Below are 25,134 nucleotides of genomic sequence, written 5' to 3'. Positions count from 1 at the left end.
TATATCTATCTATCTATATATATATATATATATATTGTCTTTATTTATGATGTATAAAGAGGAAAAATGTTCTGTAACCCATCACAACCAGGTGCTTAAAGTTTAGTTGAACTTCTCAATATTCTAGTGGTGTGCCTTACATGTATTAATTTTCTTTATACATTGTTATCTTATAGTTCTGTCTATTTTATGGTTGTACAGTTTGTTTTTATTTAGTTTTTTTTTTTGCTGAACTTGTAAGAATGGGAAATTGTCTTATATATTGTCTTTTGTATGGTTGTACAGTTTTTTTTTTTTTTTGCTGTACTTGTAAGAATGTGAAATTGTCTTATACATTGGGCCAGATTCTCAAAAGAATTACGCCGGTGTATCTACAGATACACCGGCGTAATTCAAAAATCCCGCCGGCGTATCATTGTTTTGTATTCTCAAAACAAGATACGCCGGAATTAGGCTAGGATCCGACTGGTGTAAGGGCTCTTTCACACGTCCTGTCAGTTTCTTTTTCCGCTCCGTCAGCTCAGCGGGGATCCCCGCTGAGCTCTCGGCGGATAGGGCGGTCCCCGCACACAGTGCAGGGACCGCCCTGTCTCAGCTCCGCTCTGCCCTATGGGGAACCGGATGCAGACGGACCGTGTGTCCGTCTGCATCAGTTCCGTTCCGCCGGACGGAAGAAAAATAGGGTTTTCTTCCATCCGAAAACCGGATCCCGACGGACGCGGACGCTAGCGGATGCTCCATCCGCTAACGGACGCGTTCCCATAGGGATTCATTACAAGTCCGTTAACGGACTTGTAATGAACGGACAGGCGGAACGGACATGTGAAAGGGGCCTAAGTCACTTACATCGTCGGATCCTAAATGCAATACTACGCTGGCCGCTAGGTGGCTTTTACTTCGATTTCAGCATTGCATATGCAAATGAGCCGATACGCCGATTCCCGAACGTTTTTGCGCCGCTTTGCCGTAGTTTACGTCGTTTCCGTAAGCGTAAGGTTACCCCTGCTATATGAGGGGTAACCTTACGTATGGCCGTCGGGACAGCGTCGGGTTTTTCCGTCGTTTACGTAACTCGTCGCGAATAGGGCTGTGCGTAATTACGTTCACGTCGCAACCAATGTATTTTGGCGTACTACGGAGCATGCGCAGTGGCCTACGTTTAAGGCCGGCGCATGCGCAATTTGTTCGGCACGGGGGCGCGCTTAATTTAAATACAAGCCGCCCCCTTTGAATTACGCGGGGATACGCCGGGCCATTTACACCACGCCGCCGCAAATTACGGAGCAAGTGCTTGGAGAATATGGCACTTGCTCCAGCAAGTTGCGGCGGCGTAGTGTAAATAGCTTACGCTACGCTACGCCAGAATCTACGAGAATCTGGCCCATTGTCTTTTGTATGGTTGTACAGGTTTTGTGCTGTACTTGTAAGTATGGGAGTTTATCTCATTTATTGTCTTTATTTATAATGTATAAAGCTTCGTACACACGACCGAGGAACTTGACGGGCGAAAAACACATTGTTTTCCTCGTCGAGTTCCTTGTTAGGCTGTCGAGGAACTCGACAAGGCAAGTTTCTCCATTCCCGTTGAGGAAAAAGAAGACATGCTCTCTTTTTGGCTCGACGGGATCCTCGACAGTTTCCTCGTCGAAAAATGTACACACGACCGGTGCAAGTTTCTTGCTGGTTTTTGCCGAGAAACTCGGTCGTGTGTACGAGGCCTAAGGAGGAAAGATGTTCTGTAACCCACAACAACCAGGTGCTTAAAGTTTAGTTGGACTTCTCATCGTTCTGGTGGTACGCCTTATATGTTGTATTATTTTTCTTCATACATTGTTATCTTCAGAGCTTTTTTTCTCAGAAAATAGGTGCAGGAACTCAACCACGACCCGTTCATATTTCACAAACAGTAGAAGGGTCTTAAAGGGGCATTAAATACCAAAATTGCATTACATACATAGTACAGAGTTCAGGGGGGTTACAAAGCTGTCACTTGTAAACACATAAACCAGACTTCTGTGTTTACAAGTGATTGTGGTGAGCAGGCACCAAAGGGTCTGAGCCAAAGGTGGTGGAACTGAGTTCCCCCAAGTTCCCCCTGAAAAAAAGCCCTGGTTATCTTACAGTTTTGTCTATTTTATGGTTGTACAGTTTTTTTTAGGGTTAGGGTTAGTACGGGGCAGGTGACCGACTGGAGGGAGTGGTTTGGGTAACTGACCTGGTGACCAACTGGGGGCGGGGGTTTGTGGGCCACCACTGGTTGTACAAACAGTTTTGTGCTTTACATGTAAGTTTTTGGAATTTGTCTTATATGTACTGAGGTTGATTTACTAAAGAAAAATAGACTGTGCACTTTGCAAAAGCAATTGCTCCAGAGGTTAGTAATTAAGCATCCAATTATGTGCAAGTAAAATTTTTTTTTTTTTCCTGGCATGTGATTTAGTATTCTATGCAAAGTGAAGCTTTACCTCATTTACTAAGCTTTGTAAAGTGCAGTCTTTTTGCCTTTAGTGAATCGCCCCCTTAGGCTCTTTTTTGGATGCATAACCAGGTTTTGAAGTTTAGTTGGACTTCTCATTGGTCTTAGCCATATTTTGGTATGTAATTTTTCTGTACAGTTTGTCTTTTATTTGGTTATACAAACAGTTTTGTGCTGTACATGTAAGTATGGGAATTTAAAATAAAAAATAAAAAATTGCGCTAAAAGTCCAAAGAAGTGCTTTAGCATTTACCATTTATGGTTGAGTCCAAGAAAAGGAGTATTTGGAAAAAGACTTCCTGGGTCCTAAGTACCAGATAAATTGAATGCTTACCAAAAAGCAAACCAATGAAGCGGTTGGCTAAACCTGGCCCAGGTCTTTGGTTAGTACACCAGTACCAACTCCTCCAATATAGATGGATCTTTAGCAGATGGGGAATTGACTCCACAGATTGCGTAAAAAAAGGGAAAGAAAAAAACATAGCGTGGTTCTGCCAAAACTAGTGACCCTTATAATAGGATCAATAACATGGGGTGTAGGAGACACAAATACACCCAGGGGCAGATCCACATACATCTGCGCTGGGCGCAGCGTATCTAAGATACGCTACGCCGCTGTAACTTACTTTGAGTTGGTTTGAATCCTCAACGAATCCGCGCCATAAGTTACGGCGGCGTAGCGTATCTCTCGCGGCGTAAGGGCGCGGAATTCAAATTCGGCGGGTAGGGGGCGTGTTTCATTTAAATGAAGCGCGTCCCCACGCCGAACGAACTGCGCATGCACCGTCTGTAAAAACTCCCAGGGTGCATTGCTCCAAATGAAATCGCAAGGACGTCATTGGTTTCGACCTGAACGTCCAGCCCCATTCACGGACGACTTACGCAAACAACATAAAATTTTCAAAATTATACGCGGGAACGACGGCCATACTTAACATTGAGTACGCCACCATATAGCAGCTTTAACTATACGCCGGAAAAAGCCGAACGGAAACGACGTAAAAAAATGCGACGGCCGGTCATACGTTCGTGGATCGTCGGAAATAGCTCATTTGCATACTCAACGTGGATTACGACGGGAACGCCACCTAGTGGACGCCAAAAAATTGCATCTTAGATCCGACGGCGTACGAAGACGTACGCCTGTCGGATCTAGCCGAGATGCCGTCGTATCTTGTTTTGAGGATTCAAAACAAAGATACGACGCGGGAATTTTGAAATTACGCCGGCGTATCAGTAGATACGTCGGCGTAATTTCTTTGTGGATCTACCCCCCAGTGTCCACAATATGGACGATAGATGCAGACTCTCACTGCTACAACCTCCACTTTCGTACGGCTCGTAGATATGGAGAGTGCCCAAGAAGAAATGACTAATAGTGCAGTACCATCGATACATTTATTGTAAAAAAAGGAATACACTTAGGGCTCTTTCACATGACATCGACCCGCTCCGATCCGCCAAAGTATGAAGGAGGAAAAACCTACTTTTCCATCTGTCTCCCATAGGGGAGAGTGGAGAAAAGACAGGGCGGTCCCTGCACAGTGTGCGGGGACCGCCCTGTCATCCGCCGGCTCAGCGGGGATCATTGGAGCGATCCGCCCCGTGTGAAATGGGCCTTACTTAAAAACACGATAAGATTAAAAATGTAAAAATGAAGCCGGCTGGCTGCAATACAAAAGCTCCCGTCCTGCGAACGTGGTGACATCAGCACGTACCCCCGCTATCGTCAGCCTGTAGTGGTCTCATACCCATTAATGTGCACAAGTTTTTGGATCTGGTAAGGAGATTACCTGTATGGTGGCGGCTCACATTACAGTGGATTTATATGTCTTCTGTTTTGTCCTGACCTTTTTGCTGGTTAACATCTCTTGTCTGGTAAGGGGATATCTTACACTTATACATATTGTGGACACTGGGTGTATTTGTGTCTCCTACACCCCATGTTATTGATCCTATCATAAGGGTCACTCGTTTTGGCAGGCTCACGCTATGTTTTTTTCTTTCCCCTTTTTTACGCAATCTGTGGAGTCAATTCCCCATCTGCTAAAGATCCATCTATATTGGAGGAGTTGGTACTGGTGTACTAACCAAAGACCTGGGCTGGGTTTAGCCAATCACTCGATTGGCTTGCTTTTTTGGTAAGCATTCAATTTATCTTGTACTTTGGATTCAGGAAGTCTATTTCCAAATAGTCCTTTTCTTGGACTCAACCATTTAGCACTTCTTTGGACTTTTAGCGCAATTTTTTCTTTTTTATCTTTATTGTGTTTATCCCACCATTATTGCTGCTGTAATGGGTTCTTAGAGTTTATATTGTTTTATTATTTATTTTGATTATAGTAAACACAGTTTTTTTCTCTTTAAGTATGGGAATTTTTCGTATATATGTTATTTTAAATTTTGATGAATAAAGAGGAAAACATGTTAGACTTACAGACTTACCATCACAGCCAGGTTTTTGAAGTTTAGTTGTACTCATTGGTCTTGGCAGTATGTTTTATATGTTTTGTTACTTTTCCTTTTACATTGTTATCTTGCAGTTTGTCTTTTGTATGGTTGTACAAACGGTTTTGTGCTCTACATGTAAGGCTGTGAATATGTCTTATAGATTATATTTATTTTTGATGTTTAAAGATGAAAGATATTATGTAACCCATTACAACCAGGTGTTTGAAGTTTAGTTGGACTTCTCATTGGTCTTAGCCATATTTTGTATGTTATTTTTCTTTACAGTTTGTCTTTTATTAGTTGTACAAACAGTTTTGTGCAGTAGTTGTACTGCTCATTGGTCTTGCCAGTTTGATTTATATGTTGTATTACTTTTGATGTATAAAGAGAAAAGATGTTCTGTAACCTATGGCAATCAGGTGCTTCATCTTTACTTGGACTCCGTATTGGTCTTATGCCACGTACACACGATCGGTTAAACCGATGAGAATGGTCTGATGGACCGTTTTCATTGGTCCAAACCGATGGTGTGTGGGCGCCATCGGTTAAAAAAAAGCCAACTTGTTTTAAATTTAACCGATGGATTCCTAACCGATGGGAAAAAAACGATCGTTAGTAGGCACAATCATCGGTTAAAAATCCATGCATGCTCAGAATCAAGTTGACGCATGTTTGGAAGCATTAAACTTATTTTTTTTTCAGCACGTCATTGTGTTTTACGTCACCGCGTTATGACACGATCGTTTTTTTAACCGATGGTGTGTAGGCGCGACGGACCATCAGTCAGCTTCATCGGTTAACCGATGAAAACGGTCCATCGATCCGTTCTCATCGGATGGACCGATCGTGTGTACGCGGCATTATAGGTTGCACAATCTTAAAGGATAATAAGAAAGGATCAGGGTAAAGAGGTTGGGACACTTTCATGCAGATGGCCCTTCAAGTTCTGCCCTTTTTTTCCTTATATGTAAATCGCTTGTACTGTACTTATCTTGGCATATGACAACTCTCTTTGTACCACCTTTTTGTACCCAATAAAAATAGTTTGTAAACAATAAAAAAAAGTTCTGCCCTTTTTTAGTATCCTATATTCAGGTATGAGTGGCATAGTGGCTTAGTAGTTAGCACTTATGCTCCAAAGAGATGAGCTTGGGTGTCCTCCAAACTCATCTCTAGTCGAACTCTAAACTCAGGTTCCTTTTTTTTACTCTAATGCGCTGTGGGCCAAGTCATTCTTGCAACTCACATAAATGACCCAGCTCACAGCAAATTGGAATAAAACAGAGCTTGAGTTTGATGTTCGGATAGACATAAGTTTAGAGGATGCCCAATATCATCTGTAAACTGGGGGTTTGAAGTTTAGTTGGATTGCTCTTTGGTCTGAGGCCTCGTACACACGACCGGTTTCCTCGGCAGAATCCATCAAGAAACTTGGTGGGAGAGCTTTTTTGCCGAGGAAACCGGTCGTGTGTACGTTTTTCATCGAGGAAACTGTCGAGGAACTCGACGAGCAAAGAGGAGAGCAAGTTCTCTTTTTCCCCGACAGGAGTCTGAATTTGCTCGTCGTGTTCCTCGTCGGGCTGGTTTTCGACGACAAACTCGAGCGTGTGTATGCTAAGAAACCCGCGCTTGCTCAGAATAAAGTATGAGACGGGAGTAAAAGTAGCATTTGTAATGGAGATAACACATTTGTCTCACTGTAACAGACTGAAAAGTGCAAATCGTCTCTTACCAAACTTTTACTTAACACGCAGTAACATGAGATTAGCAAAAGCAGCCCCAAGAGTTGTGTCAGTGGAATCGAACTTCCCCTGCCGTTGTATGTGTTGTATGTCACCGCGTTTGAGAACGAGGAGATTTTGTCTTGACAGTGTGTACGCAAAGCAAGCTTGTTGAGTTCCTCGACAAGCCTAACAAGGAACTCGACGAGGAAAAATGTGTTTCGCCCAACGAGTTCCTCGGTCGTGTGTACGAGGCCTTAAGCCTTGTACACACGACCGAGGAACTTGACGGGCGAAACACATCGTTTTCCTCGTCGAGTTCCTTGTTAGGCTGTTGAGGAACTCGACAAGGTAAGTTTCTCTATTCCCGTCGAGGAAATGGAGAACTTGCTCCCTTTTTGGCTTGTCGAGTTTCTCGACAGTTTCCTCAACGAAAATGTACACACGACCCGTTTCCTCGGCAAAAAAATATCTCACAGCAAGTTTCTTGCTGGTTTTTGCCAAGAAACTCGGTCGTGTGTACGAGACTTTAGTCTTGGTTCACATAAGCAAAGACAACGCTGGAATTTCGGTGTATACTCTGCAATCTTGTGTTTATTGGCGAGCTGCAAATGACGGCCACAAATGTCAACACGTTTCAGCCAAACTGCAAAAGTTCACACCTGAGCGACATGAAGTGTGTTTTTCCCGAATCGCTGTAACAGCAAGATTCCCATTATATTCAGTGGTGCCATTTACACCTGAATATTGTGTTGCTTGTCTCTCAGAAAAGTGCATGAGCTTCTTTGGGGCAGCGCTGTGCATTTTTGGTCCCTACAGACTTCAGTGGGCGCATCTGAAAAAAATAAAATTCTCTTAAACCCCGTACACACGATGGGACCTTTGTCCGACCAAAATCACATCGGAATTCCGACGGAATTCCATTGGAGTAAAAGAGAACATGGGGCCAAATCCTCAAAAGGGATACGCAGGCGGAACTGCTGTTCAGCCTGCGTATCCCTGTGCCTATCTTTGGAACTGATCCTCAGAAGCAGTTTTCCAAAGATAGGCAGAAGATCTGACATCTGTAAGAGACTTACACTGTCGGATCTTAGGATGCAGCAACGCATCCGCCGCTGGGGGCATTTCGAGTCGAAATGCCGCTTTGCGTATGCAAATGAGGACTTATGGAGATCCACAAAGCTTTTCAGCTTTGTGTTTTCTGCGTAAGTTTACGTTTGCATACATAAAATTAGTTCTGCTTTTACAAAGTGTAAACTAGTAACACCTTGTAAAAACAGATCTTTTTTTCGATCGCCGCGTTTTTTTTTTAATTTTGAATTTTTTTTCCCGGCGCGTAACTTTTTTTTTACCCAACGCAACTTTATTGTCCCGTCGCAATCCACAAAGCCCGACGTAGCGTAATTTCGCACGCTGCCCGTCGGGAAAATTACATCACGAGCATGCGCAGTACGGCCGGCGCGGGAGCGCGCCTCATTTAAATTGTCATCGCCCCCTGCAGAAGAGGACCGCCTTGCGCCGGAGACATTTAAGTTACACGGCCTGAAATTTCTAGGTAAGTGCTTTGTGGATCGGGCACTTTGGGCCATATTCTTATACATCTAAGGCGGCGGAACGTATGTACTTTACGTTACTCCGCCGCAAGTTTAAGTGGCAAGTGCCTGATTCACAAACCACTTACCTGTAAACTTGCGGCGGCATCGCTTAAAGTCCACCCGCGTAAGCCATCCTAATTCAAATGATCCTGGCAGGGGGCGTGGATCATTTAAATTAGGCGCGCTCCCGCGCCGATCGTAATGCGCATGCTCCGTCGGGTAAATTACCCGACGTGCATTGCGCTAAATGACGTCTTACGGACATCATTTGTTTTGACTGTAACGTAAATGGCGTCCAGCGTCATTCACGGACGACTTACGCAAACGACGTTAAATTTTGAAATTTCGACGCGGGATCGACGGCCATACTTAACATTGAGTACGCCACCTAGGGGGCATCTTTATCTTTACGCCGCGTATCGCTTACGGAAACGACGTTAAAACACTACGGCGGGCAAGCGTACGTTAGAGAATTGGCGTGACTAGTCATTTGCATATTCTACGCTGACCGCCACCTAGCGGTCAGCGTAAATATTGCAGCCTAAGATACAACGGCGCAAGCCGTCGTATCTTAGGCATGTTTAAGTGTATCTCAGTTTGAGAATACACTTAAACATAGGAAACGGACTTACGTAGGCGTATCTGCTGATACGCCTACGTAACTTGTTTAAGAATATGGCCCTTTGGTAGAAATTTTAAGTCAGTGTAACTTAAATGGGAAAAGATAAGTTAGGCAGGATTTTTGAGGATTTGGCCCATGTTCTCTATCTAAACTCTATCTAAACTCCGATGGAATTCATTGGAATTTCCCATGGAATTACTCCGGTGGGGCATACACATGGTCGGAATTCCCGATGGAAAATTCCGATCGTGTTCAGTAATCGTCTATGAATTGGCTAAAATAAAAATGCTAAAGCCTGAAAATTTGTTTACAAATGTGCACAAAAAATATTCTAAAAAAAAAAAGACGCTCAAGTATGAAACGAATGCCTTGTACACACGAGCGGATTTCCATCGGACAAATCCGTGGATTTTTGTCCGAAGGGCGTTGCCTGTAAATTTGTTTCTTATACAGACGGCAGAACTTTTTCAGCCAACATATACCAAACTACGTGGTTTTTCAGATTTTTAGCGCCACCCTTTGGGCAACTTCTGCTAATGTTGTCGGATGGTTAGCATTGGTTCAGAGCATGCGTGTTTGTACTTTGGATTTTAGTCCGACGGACTTGTGTACATACGATCAGATAATCCGACGGAACACATTTGTTGTCGTACAATTTGAGAGCATGCACATCCAACATTTGTCCAATAGAGCATACAGATGGACGGATTATCCGACAAAACCCTTCCATCACACAATTGTCAGAATATCATCAGGAATTTTCTTTCCATGATTCCACGGGGGGGGGGGGGGGCTGTCCCCACTGGGAAAGACAGTGATTATCGCAAGCGAATCAGCCGCTAGCAACAATCGCAAGAGAATCCAGCAGGCTGGTTGTACCCAAGTTTATCAATCGATAAAGGTCTGAAACAATTCAAACCGTGTATGGCTGGCCTAACCTTAGTGGTTAACACTTGTGTTAGCTCTTTGAAGTTTCTTTATAATTCTCATTGTTTGGGGGTTGCATGGTTTAAAACAACAGTACATATTGCCATCACACACATTCCTGGAATGGGCTGTCAAAAGTATTGGGTGCTGCAGCTACCACCAGCTGGATACTGGAGCATACACGACAGAATGGAAATATTCGCCGGCACACCTAGAATCTTCAATAGCATCCAAGTGTTTTTTATTGAAGAAAGATCACATCACAAACAGTGTAGTGCGACTTTTCGGAGCTGTGCAGGACCCCTTTGTCAGGCATGGCACACACACACAGATCACATGCCTGATGAAGGGGTCCTGTGCGGCTCCGAAATGTTGAATTAGGTGTACAGAATTATCAGCATGCAGCACCGCCATCAGGAGGGTACAGGCATTACACCTGAAAGGGGCCCGATGGTCCCCAGGGGCCCGGCTGCCCCCCCTCCCGTTTTATTTTTTTAAATGAAAAAAAATGATGTTTTTTTTGCATTACACCTTTAATGGTCCCTAGGGCCCCTTACAGGCCCGGCCGGCCTAACTCCCATAATTTTTTTCTGCATTACACTTGTAAGGGGCCCATGGTCCCCAGGCCCCCCCCCCTGCTTATTATCCCGGGTCAGAGAAGAGATTACACTTTCTTCGTCACCCCCCCCCCCTTCCAGTTCTCTGCTCCAGGGGGTCCCTGCCTAAAGCTGTGTAAGGGCCCCAAAATTTGTGATGGCTGCCTTGCCCGCACAAGTTTGACAGGTATACATGGGCAGGTGTGTGGCCCGAATATACTCTGTCTGTATTCGGTAGACCATGCATTTGACCCTACATGCCTGTCAAGCTCAGCTGTGTAGGTGAGTCTGTACAGCCGCTGCATCTTCTTTCCCTTTTTTATAGGCTGCCTGCACGCAGCTCCAGGTGGGACACATTCACGTTGTACAGGTCTCTGTGTCCTTGTGACTTAGGCACTGATAGGGTTGCCACCTGTCCAGGATTCACCCGGACCATCCGGGTTTTCAACCATATGTCCAGGTTTCACGCTGACTGAAACTCACATTATTCAGGTCTGGCTGTGGCCCCCCCAAAAAAACAAGATAGTCACACATCAATCTGTAGCCGCCCGGGAGCTGCGGGCAAGTCTGGGGGCAGGTTCGGCATAACTGGGGGGCAGGGCGATGATGTCAGCAAGAGCAATTTGGCCACACCCACTGTTCTCTGCGGCACGCTATGTGCACTGCATTACTACCGTCCTTGGGGCCCCCAAAGGTATCACAGGCTGCTAAAATGTTCAGGATTGTCTTGAAGAAAAGGTGGCAATCCTAGGCACTGAGGGTTGGGTTCCATCAAACTGATCTCACCCCAACTCACCAGTAGATTAATTAAAGCTCATTAATCCTTTGATGACCCTGCAGACTGTTCGGATGACCCCAAAATAAAAGGGAGGTAAAAACCTCTAAAAAATGCTCATGCTCTTTTTATTCATTTTACGACTAGTAGCTGTAAACAGCTGGCGTTCTCATCACAGAGGGGAGGCTGTGTGCTTATTTCAGAGGATGCGAATCATTTCTGTTAAAGTACACCTGTCATGATATATGCAGCGTACCACTGCTGACCTCTTCTACTTAAAATGCTTGTCGCCAGAGTTTTTTTTATAGATATGCTGTGGCTTCAGCAGCATCTGACTCACTGATGAGGAACAAGTACATAAGATAAAGAGTTTCGTCAGAATGGCTCGGCTGTGCATTTGGATGTACCCGTACATCCGCTTTAAGAGACGACATTGCAGGCGCGCGTAGGTCGCAAGCTCTGTGACCACGGGTCCCGCGGACTTGATATCCGCAGGGTGCTCGCGATCGTGTTCTGCCTTGTGATAGGACACTAATCTTCTGCTCCCTGTAATCGGGAGCAGTGATTAGTGTCGTGTCACAGTAAGCCCTGCCCCCACACAGTTAGAATCACTCCCTAGGACACATTTAGCCCCTTCCCTGCCCCCTACTGGTTAACTCCTTCCCACAGCACAAGGACATGGATGAGCGAGTTTGGGGTGGAGGAACTTGACTGGCCTGCATACTAGGTTGAGTCCTGACCTCAACTGATAGAACACCTTTGGGATTAATTAGAGCAGAGATTGCAAGCCAGACCTTCTCATCCAACATCAGTGCCTGACCTCACAAATAAACTTCTGGAAGAATGGTCAAACATTCCCATAGACACACTCCTAAACCTTTGTGGACAGCCTTCCCAGAAGAGTTGAAGCTGTTATAGTTGCAAAGGGTGGGCCAACTCACTGTTGAACTATTAGGAAGAAAATAGCGAATATTAATTCACTATCGTCACACAACTGGGTGGGCTCAGGGTGCAGTGCTCTGCGCCCCAAGCCCTCCCTTTCTTGAAGTCAATCAGAGCCTCAGGATCTAATCATGTGCTTAAAAAAAAACATTGAAATCCATACATGTAGCTTAGGGGCCAGGCGCATGGATCGGTCACCTCGCCCAGTCAGTCCCCTTCCCCCACAGTTAGAAACACTATGCAGGGTACACATTTAACCCCTTCCTCACCCCTAGTGTTAACCCCTTCCCTGCCAGTCACATTTATACAGTAATTAGTGCATATTTATAGCACTGATCGCAGTATAAATGTGAATGGTGCCAAAAATGTGTCCGATATGTCCGCCATAATGTCGCAGTCCCAATAAAAAATTGCAGATCGCCGCCATTACTGGTAAAAAAACAAATGATAAAAAATAATAATAATTCTGTCCCCTATTTTGTAGGCACTCTGGGCCAGATTCACATATAATTACGTTGCTCCTGGGCAGCGTAATGTATGTGATTTACGTTACACCGCCACAGGTTTACAGCGTAAGTGCCTGACTCTCAGAACACTTACCTGTAAACTTGCGGCGGTGTATCGTAAATTTGCTAAGCGCAAGCCCGCCCAATTCAAATGGGGCGGGCACCATTTAAATTAGGCGCGTTCCTGCGCCGAGCATACTGCGCATGCTCCGTCGGGTAAATTACCCGACGTGCATTGCGCTAAATGACGTCGCACCAACGTCATTTGCTTAGACGTTAACGTAAATGGCGTCCAGCGACATTCACGGACGTCTTACGCAAACTACGTTGATTTTTAAATTTCGTCGCGGGAACGACGGCCATACTTAACATGGCTTAGGACAACTAGGGCTAAGCCCTAATTTTACGCGGCGCAACTCGACGGAAACGACGTACAGTTAGATTGACGGGCCGTTCAGATGTTCGGGGATCGCCGTAAGTATTCATTTGCACAGAGCTTTTTTTCTCAGAAAATAGGTGCAGGAACTCAACCACGACCTGTTCAGATTTAACAAACAGTAGAAGGGTCTTAAAGGGGCATTAAATACCAGAATTGCATTACATACAGAATGCAGAGTTCAGGGGGTTACAAAGCTGTCACTTGTAAACACAGAAACCAGACTTCTGTGTTTACAAGTGATTGTGGTGAGCAGGCACCAAAGGGTCTGAGCCAGAGGTGGTGGAACCGAGTTCCCCCAAGTTCCCCCTGAAAAAAAGCCCTGCATTTGCATATTCTACGCCGGCCGCAATGGCCTCGCCACCTAGCGGCCGGCCTAGAATTGCATCCTTAAGATCCGACAGTAAGATCTTAGGGCTAGCTATGCGTAACTGATTCTATGAATCAGCCGCATAGTTAGGACGGCCCTAACACAGAGATACGACGGCGTATCAGGAGATACGCTGTCGTATCTCTTTGGTGAATCTGGCCCTATAACTTTTGCGCAAACCAGTCGCTTATTGAGATTTTTTTTTTTACCAAAAATATGTAGAAGAATACGTATCAGCCTAGACTGAGAAAAAAAAAGTTTTTTAAAAAAAATTGAGCTATTTATTATAGCAACAAGTAAAAAAATATTGTTTTTTTTTTAAAAAAAATCGCTCTTTTTTGGTTTATAGCACAAAAAAAAACACGCAGAGGTGATCAAATACCACCAAAATAAAGCTCTACTTGTGGGGAAAAAAGGACGCCAACTTTGTTTGGGAGCCACGTCGCACGACCGCGCAATTGTCAGTTAAAGCGACGCAGTGCCGGAAGCTGAAATTTCACCTGGGCAGGAGGGGGGTATATGTGCCCAGTAAGCAAGTGGTTAAAAATCCACATTAATTTCAGTGGTCACAATACAGTGCAATAGTGACCCCCGGCTAAAGCTCACCGCAGTTTAGAGTTAGTTTTAGCAAATCTGAAGAAGATTGTACAGTCAGATTGTAACCTGTATGGTGAGCTTTAGTTGATTAAACTCTTTAAGACCATTTATATGGGCAGTCTGGTATCTCAGTTTATTATGTTGACGTTTGAAGTGATAATTACTGCCTTGGTTATAATTGCTTTTTTTAAGCTGGCAATGTGTTTGATGAATATTGTCATTATAGCTATAACAAAATGTCAGGATAAAAGAGTGTAGACAATGTTCTTTCTGCACATATTGTATTATATCAAACATTGTGATACAGATGAATGTATATACTGTATATCTTTTTCTATCTGTTGTAACTAAAATAAAAAACATATTTACATAAAAAAGTCCAGCCTGAAATCACTATGAGGACTGTTATTGGCTCCTGGGAACATTGGCTTTGAATTTCTAGCTATGGGTTGGTTCACACCATTACCATTTAGGGCCCATTCAGACCGGTGCCATTAGGGTCACATTCGCATCTTAGCGTTCCATTAATGTGCGCAAATCCCCAACAGGGCAAGGAGGTGTGTGTTCAATTCTGGCACTTCTCTCCTTCATGTAAAAATCATATTTTCTTTTGCTAGAAAATTACTCAGAACGCCCAAACTTTATATATATTATTCTAGCAGACACCCTATGGAATAAAGTGGAGGTCATTGCAACTTTTTATCTTGCACGGTATTTGCGCAATCATTTTTCAAACGCCTTTTTTTTGGAAAAAAAAACGGTTTCAGGAATTAAAAAATAACAAAACAGTAAAGTTAGCCCAATTTTTTGTATAATGTGAAAGATGATGTTACGCCTAGTAAATAGATACCTAACTTGTCGCGCTTTAAAATTGCGCACACTCATGGAATGGCGCCAAACTTCGGTACTTAAAAATCTCCATAACTTAAATTTTTTTTACAGGTTACCACCAGTTTAGAGTTATAGAGGAGGTTTAGTGCTAGAATTATTGCTCTTGCTCTAAAGCACGTGGCGATACCTCACATGTGTGGTTTGAACGGCGTTAACATATGTGGGCGGGACTTCTGAGTTTGGAGTTTTCTCGCTTCTGAGTGCGAGCTACTGGGGACAGGGGCATTTTAATTTTTTTTTATTATTTTATTTTTTTATTTTATTTCATTTTTTTATTTTTACACAAAAAAATTATCACTTTTATTCCTTTTGCAAGGAATGTAAACATCCCTTGTTATAGGAATAGTGTGTGACAGGTCCTCTTTATGGAGAGATGCAGGGTCAATAAGACCCCACATCTCTCCTCCAGGCTGGAAAGCATGACATCGGGAAAAAAAATTCACAGATCTCATGCTGTCAGCCGCTTTGTTTACTTCCGGGTACCCGGGTGTGACGTCATAACGTCGCACCCGGGCCTCCGACAGTCATAGAGATGACCGGTGACCATCTGGTCACCGGAAATCTCTATCCTCCCCATCCGGCACTGGCCGATTCTTTCTCCCCTTCCGCTGCCTATAAGAATGATCAAGTGGTGGAACTGCCGCTTTGATCATTCTTATGAATCGCCTCCTGAAGAGAAGGATCTCTGAATGATGCCTGTAGCTGCAGGCATTATTGAGATATCCAGGGCCGCCATCAGGGGGGTACAGGCAGTACACCTGTAAGGGGCCCGGAGGTCCCCAGGGCCCCGGATGGCAACCCCCCTTTTTTTTTATAAAAAAAAAAAATTATACACATTTTTTTTTTTTTTTTAATTTTTCTTTTTTATTCCTTTTTTTATATATATTTTTTTTATTAAAGGGCCCAGAGATGTCCAGGGGCCTGGAGGTCCCCAGGGCTCCGGATGGCAACCCCCCTTTTTTTTATTTATTTTTTATAAAAAATTATATATATTTTTGTATTTATTTTGTATTAAAGGGCCCAGAGGTTTATTTTTTTATTTTTTATTAAAACGACAAGAGGTCCCCATGGTCCCAGATGGCAACCCCCTTTTTTTGTAATATATATATATATATATATATATATATATATATATTTTTTTATTTTTTTTATTAAAGGGCATATAGGTCCCCAGGGCCCCGGATGGCTAATCTCCCCCCCCCCTTTTTTATAATTTTTTATATATATTTTTTTTGTAAATGCCCCCCCCCCCACCGCTTCGCAATTTTTTCAATTAGTGGCGGCACCCACCTTGCCTCGCTTCTCAATTTCAGGCGGCAGTACCCCCCCCCAGGGGGGCCCATGCCTGAAGCTGTGTAAGGGGCCCCATAATTCCTGATGGCGGCCCTGGAGATATCCCCCATTAAACTCCAGGACGTCATAAGACATCCTACTTTATGGAAGTGGTTAAAATGTGCAAAGCTCAATGCTCAAAAATGTTTACAAAGAGCTTCTTTGGCGCATTTGTTTTATGTAAAGCAAAAAGACGGCAAAAAGTGCATACAAAAACATGCTTTCCCAAAGTGCTGCGTGTGAAAAAAATCCTGCTTGCAGCATCTTTTAATCGAGTTCAATGGCTTTGCATGTTTAATGCAACCCACATACTGCATCTAATTCACAAAGCTGTCAACTGATTTTAAAGGAGAAGTACAGCCAAAGCTTGTTTGTCTATACTTCTCTTGTGGATCAAAGCAGTGCAGTTCATTCTGCACTCCTGTCACCTGATTTTCCAGGGAAAATCCAGTTGCCTCTCGGGGGACCGGGAAGAAATTTTTTCCCCCGCTGTAGCAAATTGGAGCATGCTTTGCTGGGGTTTTTCACCTTACTCTGGATCCACTGGGGGTGAAGGATTTTGTATATGGGATTGTTTTATTTCTTTTTTTTTTGGTTGAACTAGATGGACTTGTGTCTTTTTTCAACCGGACTATCTATGTAACTCATGTTTTCAGCTGACGTCACAGAGCCAGTCCAGACTCGGGCAAGATTACGACAATGGAGTCAGGATCCACCCAGATGCCTCGATCGGCACCAGGCTCAGCCTCTCACTGACGCGCTGAGAGGTTGAGTGGGCCACTCCCGCCCCCTCCACAGCCCAGCGCTCCAATCCAATGAGTGTGTGGGGGGGGGTGGGGGGGGGCAGAGCACAGAGCTGGTGACTGACAATGTCAGGGAGTCCTAAGAACTGAGCAATCAGCTGTGTTTGAACGCTTGGCTCTTAGTGTTGGAGCCAGCAGGTGACAGATGCAGCATCGGAACAAGGTAAGTATACTTCTGGAGAAAAACAAAACCCCATACTTTTCTTTAAAGGCCCATTTAGACTTGTGTGTTATGATATCACTAGGGTTGTCCCGATAACGATACTAGTACTGGTACCAATGCGGAGCAATTGCCTGAGTACTTGTACTCGGGCAAATGCTCCGATGCTTCACCCGATACCTGGACAGTCAGGGTGATCAGTGCTGTGGGAGAGTTACAAGCACTGATTACACTGAATAGATTTAAAAGTCTGACATCCGGTCCTTCCTCTCTCTCCTCCGCGGCTTTCAGCGGTGATTGGTGCTTCTCTCCCACACACGATCACCGCTGACTGTCCCCTATCCTCCTCCAGTCCCTCTCTGTTCTGCTGTGTCCTTCTCCATGCTGCTGTCCCCCTCCATTTTCTTCCGTGTCCCCCTCCATGCTGCTCCATGTCCCCCTGTCTTCTCCCCCTCTGTGCATCTGTCCCCCTGTCTTCTCCCCCTCTGTGCATCTGTCCTCCTCTCTTCTCCCCCTCTGTGCTGCTGTCCCCCTCTCTTCTCCCTCTCTGTGCATCTGTCCCCCTCTCTTCTCCCCCTCTGTGCTGCTGTCCCCCTTGATCTGTCAGGACAGAGAGCGGAGGTAGGAGCTGGTAAACCCAGCTCCTTTGTTTTCTGAATGGACAGAGTCAGTGATCAATGACTCTGTCCATTCACATAACTGAAACATCGTAACCCACTCTTGGTGTCAGTGGGAGGAATTGTGCCCTACTGTTGGTGTCAGTGAGGGGAATAGTGCTCCACTCTTGGTGTCAGTCGGAGGAATAGTACCCCACACTTGGTGTCAGTGGGAGGAATAGTGTCCCACTCTTGGTGTCAGTGGGAGGAATCGTGCCCTACTGTTTGTCAGTGGGAGGAATAGTGCCCCACTCTTGGTGTCAGTGGAAGGAATAGTGCCCCACTCTGGGTGTCAGTGGGAGGAATAGTGCCCCACTCTTGGTGTCAGTGAGGGGAATAGTGCCTTACTATTGGTGTCAGTGGGAGGAATAGTGCCTTACTATTGGTGTCAGTGGGAGGAATAGTGCCCTACTGTTGGTGTCAGTAGAAGGAATCATGCCCCATTGTTAATGTCAGTGGGAGGAATAGTGCCACCTCATTGGTGTCAGTGGGAGGAATAGTGCCCACAGGGGCCAGATAAAGGCAAGCAAATGGCCGCATCTTGCCCTCGGGCTGCAGTTTGGAGACCACTGCTATAGAACCTGTATGTTGCTCCTTATTGCATTTGTGTGCCCAGCCTATCATTAGATTGGATTTTGATTTGCCCTACGTACACTTTGACTGCAGTCGTAATATTAGATGGTAAGCTCCTCAGGGGCAAGGTGTGATGTGTTTAATATTATTTCATAGAACGCTGCAATATGTTGACATTATATAAATGTGTTAAATTTGTCTTTTTTTATTTTTCAATATTCGTTTGCCCCCACCTAAGAAAAGCGCAAAAGACTTCTAGAATTGGGGCATCGTGTGTTGCTGAAATGCCCTTGATCATAAACAAAGATTGTACTCTGCTTGGCTGTTTTTTATGACTGCTGTGTGTAAGTGATACTGTGGAGGAGACAGAGCAATGAACAGAATAAAATGAAAGGTCGTACAGAGAGAGGAGAGAGAGAGAGAGGAAAAAAAAACAGCGATCAGCAGAAAAAGCTGTGCCTGCACTGAGTAATGCTTTTTAACTTGATCACATTCTGTCCTATTGTGTGTATTAATGTTGTGTACCTGCCAGGCCGGCTATAAATACAATCCTAACGCTTTAGTTTCTACCAAAACAGGAAATAAAATCCCTCCTCCAGTTCTGTCTCACATAACTGGCTCTTCCCAATCTTCTTGTGCAATTTAGTGAAATAAGGTCACGCCAGATCAGCAACTCCCATTTAAAACCTTTAAACTTCACACACGTGGTAAGAATTTTTTTCTTTCACTTAAGTTTTCACATATGTTAGGCCAAGGGTTAAAGTACACCAAAACAGAGGCACTGGGATTAATTAGTGGCGGGGGAAAAAAGCCCAGTCTATGGGCTCACGTACACAGTCGATCAAGACCATACATTGCCCAGATCAGCGTATTTCTGTCATGGGTATGCGACCAGGTGATTCCCATCAGCCGTGGATAGGAAGCCTGTACAGATCATTAATAGGCTGGCATTGTTTGTGGATGCCCACAGCCAGGGCCATCTTCATAGCATCATGGGCAAAGTAATGCACTGGGTCCCCTACCAGCCTGCCCCAATTTACGCACCTACTCTCAAGAATTAAAGTATAAATAGTTGATAGAATTAAACATATATTTATTAGTACTTTTAATAAAATCACGGCCATCCTGGGACAGCTTAGTAAAAAGCGTTTCTGTCCCGGTGATCTGCCGATATGGTTCCGGCTAACGTGAAAGTTCCTGCGCAGGCGCAATCTGATCTGCCGATATGGTTCCGGCTAACGAGAAAGTTCCTTTAAGGACTGCGCAGGCGCAAACTTGCCGACGGAAATCTCCGAACCTCGACCGGCATCCAGGTCGACATGGATTTCGAGGAAAGTGGCCAGTCGGCCTCACGTCCTCGTTTCGCTCGGACGGCTCGCTCCGCTCGCTCGGCCTCCTGGCTCTTTTTTTAACATCCTCCAATCCACGGGGATGTTAAAGAATGAGCCTGGATGCCGGGCGAGGTTCGGAGATTTCCGTCGGTAAGTTTGCGCCTGCGCAGTCCTTGAAGGAACTTTCATGTTAGGGGAACCTTAAGGACAAGTCACCGGCAAATCCAGGCCAGTTGGCAAGTATGATGTAATGCAACATTATCTTGGGGCCCCCATGCACCTAGGGCCCCTGGGCAGTGCCCAGGGGTGTCCATGCATTAAGACAGTCCTGCCCACAGCTGTTTACATGTAATCACACTTGGCATGATTACCTGCAGTTAGGGACAAGTATGTTCCCCTGGATTTGAGCTGTCTGTGTATGGGGCGCACATTCATCCCTAACCGCAGGTAATCACTCTATGGACAATTAAATGTGGACAGTGTCAGCCTGTCATTGATTTGTACAGGCTTCTGATTTGCTGTTGATCGGAATCCCCTGGCTGATTCGGGGGGTGTATATCACTAATCGACCATTTACTACGACCAATCTTATATTAGAGTAGTTAAAGGTGTGCCCTGATTTGGAAGGTGTATATCGCTAATCGGCTATCCACTACGACCAATCTTATAAACGAGTAGTTATAGCTGTGCCCTGATTTTGACGGTGTATATCGCTAATCGGCTATCTACTACGACCAATCTTATAAACGAGTAGTTATAGCTGTGCCCTGATTTTGACGGTGTATATCGCTAATCGGCTATCTACTACGACCGATCTTATATTCGAGTAGTTATTGCTGTGCCCTGATTTGGACGGTGTATATTACTAATCGGCCATCTACTACGCCCGATCTTATAATCTAGCAGTTATAGCTGTGCCCTGATTGGGACGGTGTATATCGCTAATCGGCTATCTACTACGACCGATCTTATAACCGAGTAGTCATAGCCGTGCCCTGATTTGGACGGTGTATATTACTAATCGGCTATCGACTACGACCGATCTTATAATCGAGTAGTTATAGCTGTGCCCTGATTTGGATGGTTTATATCGCTAATCGGCCATCTAATACAACTGACCTTTATAATCGAGTAGTTATGGGAAGTGCATGCAGCTGTTTTTGCTATTACAATCTTTACTTGTAGTAGCAATCAACTGCACACATTTGAAGCATTAGACTATCATTAGAGATTAATTGCAACACTCCATTGTTCACTACATGTGATGATTGATGGTTAATCACTAGAAATTAATTGCGGATGATTTTGGTAGCATGATTGCATTAGCAAAAATTGCCCACGTGCGCACAGCTATAGGGTTTACATAGAATTGGTCACATTGTCCATGTAGGGAAAAGTCCCAGGTTCTCATAAAACGCCAATCTCCCAACACACACACATATATAGATTTACCGATACTCGCCTTTTCTGCACTCCATTGTTACTCCGTTTGTATGGCAGAGTCTTTGGAAGTGCTTCAGAAATAGGGGATCTTGTGTCATTCTCCCCTACCCCCTCCAAGATGCAGTGCTTGGGCCTGAGTAGCGATTTAAAAAAATAAAATAAAAATGAACTGCACTAGTGAGCTTTAAATCATCCAAGTGTGCTCTATTGATAAAGTATTCTATCTTACATCCAAAAAAACACATATAAAAAAAAATTATGCAATAAACAGTAAACATATTATGAAATCTCTTTGCCAATGTATAAAGTCCACACTTTGGTGTTCTACTTCAAAACAGTCCACTTTTGCGCGTTTCACCCATATACAGGTGTCATCAGGAAGCCTACGACCACATCACCCTGAATGTTCCTTAACTCATCTGATCTCGGAGGTTAAGCAGGGTTGGGCCTAGTTAGTACTTGGATTGGAGACCACCTGGGAATACCAAGTTCTGTAGGCTTTTTGGTTTTCATTGGCTTTTTTTGTTCAAGGTGCCAGCTTGACAGGCCCAAGTTCAAAAAGGTTGAGGGCTCCACTGGTGGGCGTCTACGGTCACATGACCCTGAATGCACCCAATCTCATCTGATCTCAGAGGCTAAGCAGGGTCCGGTCTGGTTAGTACTTAGATAGGAGACCGCCTGGTAATACCAGGTGCTGTAGGCTTTTAGGTTTTTATTGGCTTTTTTTGTCCAAGGTGCCAGCTTGGCAGGCCCAAGTTCAAGAAGGTTGAGGGCTCCACTGGTGGGCGCCTACAGTCACATCACCCTGAATGCACCTGATCTCGTCTGATCTCAGAGGTTAAGCAGGGTCGGGCCTGGTTTGTACTTGGATAGGAGACCGCCTGGGAATACAAGGTGCTGTAGGCTTAGGACCTTCCTGATGATAGCTGTTTATGGGTGAAAGATGTAGAGGCGGGGTTTAGGACGTCAAGGTCACTTACGGTTTCTTCACACCCTCCCTGTGGAGAGCAAACTGGTTCTGGTGACTCAGAAGAGTGGCAGGGGGTAAATATATGCACACTAGACATATTAGGTCCCGGGGGAGGGGGGGGCATCTTTTAATATCTAACCTGCTGAGTGGGGGGGGTAAATATATGCACACTAGACATATTAGGTCCCAGGGGGGGGGGGAGGGGGCATATTTTAATATCTAGCCTGCTGAGTGGGGTGGCTGGCCTTTCTGATGGAACGGTGAAACGGAGGGCGGGAGAAGACATCGAGGCGAGGGTCGAGGACGTGGATGACTGACTCCAGTAAAGGAAAGTGCTGGGCGGGGGGGGAAGGGGCACAGCGGTGACGAAGGGCACAGTGACATCAATGGGGACAATTGGCACAGCGGCGACAATTAAAGGGCACAGTGACGACAATAGGCACAGTGGGGACAATGGGCACAGTGGGGACAATTGGCACAGCGGCATGAATGGGCACAGTGGCGACAATTAAAGGGCACAGTGACATCAATGGGCACAGTGGAGACAATGGGCACAGTGGCGACAATTAAAGGGCACAGTGGCGACAATTGATGTCACAGTGACTGTGTTTGATGGCATGGCACAGTGGCTGCGTTTGATGGCATGGCACAGTGGCTGCGTTTAATGGCATGGCACAGTGGTGACAATAGATGACACAGTGGCTGCATTTGATGGCATGGCATAGTGACTGCATTTGATGGCATGGAACAGTGGTGCGAATTGATGGCACAGTGGCTGCGTTTGATGGCATGGCATAGTGACTGCATTTGATGGCATGGAACAGTGGTGACAATTCATGGCACAGTGGCTGCGTTTGATGGCATGGCATAGTGACTGCATTTGATGGCATGGCACAGTGGTGCGAATTGATGGCACAGTGGCTGCGTTTGATGGCATGGAACAGTGGTGACAATTGATGGCACAGTGGCTGCATTTGATGGCATGGCACAGTGGTGACAATTGATGGCACAGTGGCTGCATTTCATGGGCACAGTGAGGCTGCAATTTTTTTTCCGTTTGCGCCCCCCCAAAATTTTTGAGCACCAGCCGCTACTGGTCTCTACCCTCAAGGAGCTTACAATCTAAGGTCCCTAACTCACATTCATATACTAGGGCCAATTTAGGCAGAAGCCAATTAAGCTATCAGCATGTCTTTGGCATGTGAGAGGAAACCGGAGTACCTGGAGGAAACCCACGCAGGCACAATGAGAACATGCAAACTCCAGGCAGGTAGTTTCATGGTTGGGATTCGAACCAGCAACCCTTTTTACTGCTAGGCGAGAGTGCTACTCACTACACCACTGTGCTGCCCATGATATTTTTGTATTTATCGCAAAGTTTCTTTATGCTTATCGATTATGTTAATATTGTGTTTATGACAATGTTTTATGTGTAATAAAATATATATCGATTTTTATTATGACTTTTTGCTCATTTGGCATATTTAAAGTCCCACTACTTTTGTTTCATAAAATACAGAGTGCAGCATATTAGCCTTTAATGAAAGAAATCCAGTTAGAATGTTGAGTGGAGGAGGGTGGCATTGGTAGCCGCCATAGTCTTCCAGTATCGTTTTCCTTTAAGGCAGTGGTCTCCAAACTGTGGCCCTTTGCATGCCTTTATTTAGCCCTTTGGATGCTTTTACTCCCACTGATATGGGGCACAATTCCTCCTATTGATACAGATGATGGGGCAGTCTGTGTTCCATGCAAAATCTGTGTCAGCCATAAGCTGGCCATACACCTGTTAAATTTCGTTCAAAAATTCAGATGAAAATCCTGAAAATTGTTTCTCAGAGCATTTGATATTTCCATCACCTAATTTTGTTTGGAATCCCTTAACATTCCTCCTTCTACTGACTACAGACTCCATAGTATTTTATTTCCACTGACCACCAAGCTTAATGCCGCGTACACACGATCATTTTTCGGCATGAAAAAAAAACGTTGTTTTTCAGCATGTCCAAAAAACAAAGTTTTTCCAACTTCATCATTAAAAACGACGTTGCCCACACACCATCGTTTTAAAAAAAGGATGAAAAAAGCGCGGTGACGTACAACATGTACAATGGCACTCTGAAGGGGAAGTTCTATTCGCCTTTGGGCTGCTTTTAGCTGATTCCTTGTTAGTAAAAGACGATTCCCCCCCCTATTTGTCTGTTACAGCGTGATGAACGTGCTTACTCCATTATGAATGGTAGTTTTACCTGAACGAGCGCTCCCGTCTCATAACTTGCTTCTGGGCATGCGTGGGTTTAAAAAGTCGTTTTTGCCCACACACGAAAAACGACATTTTAAAAACCGTCGTTAAAAAATGCAGCATGTTCGAATTTTTTTGTGTGAAGCCCACATACGATGATTTTAAATGACGTTTTTAAAAATGTTGTTTTTTTTCATGCCGAAAAACGACCGTGTGTACGCGGCATTAGGCTTTCTTTCACTGATGCTGTTACATTTCTTAAGCCTCGTACACACGGCCGAGGAACTCGACGGGCGAAACACATCGTTTTGCTTGTCGAGTTCCTTGTTAGGCTGTCGAGGATCTCGGCGAGCCAAATTTCTCCATTCCCGTCGAGGAAAAAGAAGACATGCTTTCTTTTTGGCTCGACGAGATCCTCGACAGTTTCCTCTTCGAAAAGTGTACACACGACCGGTTTCCTCGGCAAAAAAAAACAAAAAACAGCAAGTTTCTTGCTGGTTTTTGCCGAGAAACTCGGTCGTGTGTACGAGGCCTGACTCTCACTGGCCACAATCCACCCACCCTTATGTGGGAAGGACAGTAAACTGGCCCTTTGTATAAAAGTTTGGAGCCCCTTGCTTTAAAGCATGACCAACAAAAGGTTGTTTACAAAGGAATATATTTGCAGCATTCAGGCCCCATGTAGAGGTGCCTGATAGCCGGTTTACACATCTATAAGGTCT

The 25,134-nt window shown here is 44.8% G+C and overlaps 3 pseudogenes; all 3 read left to right on the top strand.

The window, feature by feature from the left end:
* The first annotated feature begins 21,584 nt into the window (after positions 1-21,584).
* On the top strand, positions 21,585-21,703 carry LOC120944490 (annotated as a pseudogene).
* An 84-nt stretch (positions 21,704-21,787) lies between these two features.
* LOC120944609 lies at positions 21,788-21,906 on the top strand (annotated as a pseudogene).
* An 84-nt stretch (positions 21,907-21,990) lies between these two features.
* LOC120944488 lies at positions 21,991-22,109 on the top strand (annotated as a pseudogene).
* The last annotated feature ends 3,025 nt before the right edge of the window (positions 22,110-25,134 follow it).

The sequence above is a fragment of the Rana temporaria genome, chromosome 6, assembly GCF_905171775.1.
Source record: "Rana temporaria chromosome 6, aRanTem1.1, whole genome shotgun sequence".
In the NCBI taxonomy this organism is placed as follows: Eukaryota; Metazoa; Chordata; class Amphibia; order Anura; family Ranidae; genus Rana; species Rana temporaria.
The sequence above is the reverse complement of the archived record's forward strand: the minus strand, read 5'-3'. Positions and strand labels throughout refer to the sequence as shown.